The 4,334-nt window shown below is 34.6% G+C and overlaps 1 long non-coding RNA gene across 1 annotated transcript; it reads left to right on the top strand.

The window, feature by feature from the left end:
* LOC110927625 lies at positions 1-1,636 on the top strand. Its single transcript, XR_002585774.2, has 3 exons — positions 1-170; positions 720-773; positions 1,294-1,636. It is a non-coding gene; the product is annotated as an uncharacterized LOC110927625 (long non-coding RNA).
* Positions 1,637-4,334: the final 2,698 nt, after the last annotated feature.

Raw genomic sequence — 4,334 nt, forward strand, 5'->3', positions numbered from 1 at the left:
AAAAAAAAAGAGAAGTCAGTGTATGTGTGTGGGGGTGCGATCGAGAGAAAGACCAAGGAGAAACCCTTCTCCTCAAAACCTAGCAAGAAATCATCAAATTGAAGGGCAATAGGGCTGAAATCTTATGCATGAGTGAAGAACTAAGATCACCTAAGTGTTCTTGACATCAAGTAAGTTGAAATTTGTGTTTTGGTGATGTTTAATTAAGTGGGTTATGTGTAATCCGTGAATGTATTGTAAAATTAAACATGAACATTAGTTGATATGAATGTGTAGATGTTATAATATGTTTGAATTTGGCCTAATTGATGGTTAAAAGTGAAAACCCACTTGAAATAGGAACACTATGAAATGTAGTGATGAATCATGTGCAAATTAAGGTGATAATTATGTATGAAATTACTTACAACAAGTGATTGTTAAATAAGGTTTGATGATGAATGAATGTCATATGAAATTAGTTAGAAATTGATGAACTTGATATGAATTAGTTGAAGATTATGCATGAGATAGTTGTACTTTATGTAGTGCTAGTGTTACGCACACCACGTGTTTGATGAAATGCCTAAGTATTGTTTGTTTATGTGGTAAAGATGATTTGTGCACATATGATGGTAATTGATATGAATATGTGAAATGATGAGTTGTTAGCTTACTATGCTAATGTAAATATGAATTAAAGATATGAAATTGAAAGAAAGTTGAATGCGAAATTGTAGGCGTGAAGGAGGAAGGTACAAGCCTAACCGGTTCGCAAGCAACGCAAAACAAAGGTAAGTTCATATGAACTTCGCTCATGTAGAATGTAGATTTTGTGTTAGTTCTCTTGTAAATAATTGTTCGATGTTTTATGCGGAAATTTATAGTAAAATTTCTTAATGCGATTTGTTAGTAGAAAAAGGGAAAAGTCTATTGACGACCCGTATAAATGGGTCTAAAGTATGAGAATGAGGTGTTCATGGTGATGTAACTACGAGTCAAGTAAGATGAATATGTTATGAAGTTAAGACAACTAGCGATGACTTTTATAAGTCGAACTAGTGAAACAAGGAAAATTGAAAAGTAAGAATAAATATGATCCGTGGGAACGGGTCGGATAAAATAAAATGATTTATGATGATGGAAACTAAGATGGTGCTATATCCATTAAATGGAATTGTCATATGAGAAATTTGAATGAAAAGATGTAAAAATATAATGACCCCGTAACGGGTCAAATAATGAAGAAAAGCAAATTGTATTAGTAATATGTTTTTAACCGAACTAACTTGTAAGTTTGTGTTATGGATGTAGGTGAATCTCACTCTTGATAATGGCGAGCTTGGATCGAACACACCACATCGCCCTTTATGCGCTTCCGGTTTAGTCTCTTTGTAAATGGGTCAAATCACTTTTATAATGTAAATGTTAAGTTTATGTCTAAGATGTTTCGTAAGTAAACTAGGATTTTAAATCTTATTTTTGGTAGTTCGGACAAAACACTTTTGGTGGAATCTTGTATGGTTACAACTTATATGTCTTTTGAAACGTGTCATAGAATTTAGTTTGAATGGTGATTGTTAAAAGCAGGGAATTGTATATAGTACGAACGGGTCATGCCCAATTTTTGTTAAAAATTAGTATGTGGTTACTATTATTTTCGAATGTGAAAAAAGTGGGCGTTACATATGACGTATGTGCCGGCATAAGCACGTAACCAAACCATGACAAATGTTTCATCGTCACATCGCCAATCAAGGAGAAGTATAACAAGTTAGGACACAATAGCACTCCCACAGGACACGACTGACCAAGAGCGGGGTTTGTTAAACCCAATAGATCTATTCAATTGTTCCGCGGTCTCCAAGGCTAATGGTTACTAAATGTAAAAAAGAGGACTTCCCGAGCTCTGAACTAACCAAACTTATACGCACATAATAGATCTGATGGATTTCATTCGTAACTACCGTATCATGTAAATGAAAACACGTACATATCATATATGTTATCCATGTTTTCGTAAACCTTTTATGAAATTCATAGAAAACCATATGACTTAGCAAAACATGTATGTCTTTGTAAACCATCTATGCAATTCATGAAAAATCACGTGACTTGCCATAAAACAAGCATGTCTTTTCCCCAAAATGTAAAAGCAGTAAATAAAGGGGTCGTGAACTCATCTGGAGCACTCATATGCAAGGCTAGCAAGTAAATAAAAGTCTAAACAAGCAAACCGACCTACACGTGTCCTAAACTATATAAGACATTAGGCCTAAAATGAGTCTACCCGACATGTCATTCACCAAACTTGCTTAGACTAAAAATGATTTGTTAATATTTTTATGTGAATAATAAAATTGGACGACCCGCTGGTGATTGATTATACGAGTGTTAATATATATATATATATAGGGTGGGGTTCTAGAGTGAACATTAGTGTACTTGCGAACTGAGTGAACTGGCCATTGATTTACACACGTGGATGGCTAGGATTTCATCATCAAACCGTAAATTACACTCGTGTATTTCATCAGCAAATCCTGGCCATTGATCTACACACATGTATGGCTAGGATTAGTTCGCTCAGTTCACAAACTACACTAGTGTTCACTCATGAACCTAATCCTATATATACATATATACATATATATATATATATATATACACACACATATATGGGAGGGTTATCTTGAGAACGCTAAATATTGCGAGAACCGTGAGAACGAATGAAAAAACCAATCAAAACCAATGTTTTTAATACAAACTTCATTGTAATTAAGATATAACATCAAAAAAAGAATTTACAACATCAAATAATTCATTTATCCTTTCAAAATCACTCTTTTTAGATTTTTTACATATGTGTAAATATAGCAGATTTACACATGTGTAAATGGCAAACTTACACATGTGTAAATTTTTTTTTTATTTTACAAATTCACATAAATTTAGTGTGAGGTTCATTGGGGGAACACTAAAAAAGTGTGAAACCGGGAAACCCCTTTTAAAACCCTTGGATTAAGTTAATCAAAGACTAAGATGTAATCAATTAGAAACACTCTTAATTTACACTGGAGGGGTAGAGTTGGCTTTTTGGAAAAACAACAAAAAAGAATTAGGGAGCTTCGAATCATCTCCCATCGTCAGCGCTGCCACCGTCGGAGCCCTAGCAGAAGTCTGCTGCCACCGTCGAAGTCCTAGCGGAAGTCTGCTGCAAATCCGGTCGCCAGAGACCAATACCTCCATTGAAGCCTCGGTGGAAGTCCGCCGTAGATCTGAAGACTCTTTCACAATCGAATCCCGAGTGGAAGTCCGCGACAAATCTGGTCGCCGGAGACCGCTGCGAAGCGGTATCTACATTCTACTTTTATCTTCGTCATATATATATATATATATAGGGTCAGGATTTAGAGAAAACGCTCAAAAGTGTGAGAACGAAGAGAACGCTTATGGATCGTCCGATCAAAACAATCTATGGACTAGATTGGTACGGTGGCATTTTAGTAAATAACACAAATTTTATTATGTGGACGCGCGCCATTAAGGGTAAAAAGGTAAAAAACAATCCCTTACATAAAACGCCAAATAAATACAAAACGGCAATTTTATCACTGCGTACTTTTTTCTGTGTTTTAATTTAAGCTCTCTGGCTACAAAAACGCCATTATATATAACGCCAAAGTTTACATCCGGATAAATGTTAATTACATTTTTTGTTATAAAAAATAACATCCCGCCTAACCCACGCGCCAACAAAATTCTATAAATAGAAACGCCTCACCACCTTCCGTTTATCACACCAAAAAAACACAAAAAAAAACACACACAGTGGTTGCTAAAAAAAATTACAACTCAATGTAAAACGCCAAAAAATACAACGACAGCAAACATCTTTTCTTTTGATCCTCAATAAAGTTCTGAATGAAGCTTCAATTAATGATTTGTTATGCGAGTGTAGAAAGATTTTGCTGCATGAGATGGACAAAATTGAAAAAAGAGGGACTGATGACACCCATATGTTATACTGTCATCTTTGTTCCTGAATAAGGTTTGGATGATAAGAAGAGACCTATACCAGTGGCAGATAGCATCCACCCACAGGGGGTCGCTCTATGTCTCCAACATCAACAAAGACACTTCAACACATGAACAAAGAAAATAAAACAACGCTAAACCCAAAACGCCATTTATTTGTCACATTTCTTGTATTTTCAAAAAAAAAAAGAGACTGATGACACTGAAGATTTAAAATCATAAATTGCTTCTGCTTTGTTTTTTTTTTTTTACTTTTTTTTTTAATTTTCTTTGTCTATTGTTTGATTTGTAATGTCAGATAATAAACAACAAAATAA

The sequence above is a fragment of the Helianthus annuus genome, chromosome 3 (assembly GCF_002127325.2).
Source record: "Helianthus annuus cultivar XRQ/B chromosome 3, HanXRQr2.0-SUNRISE, whole genome shotgun sequence".
Taxonomy (NCBI): Eukaryota; Viridiplantae; Streptophyta; class Magnoliopsida; order Asterales; family Asteraceae; genus Helianthus; species Helianthus annuus.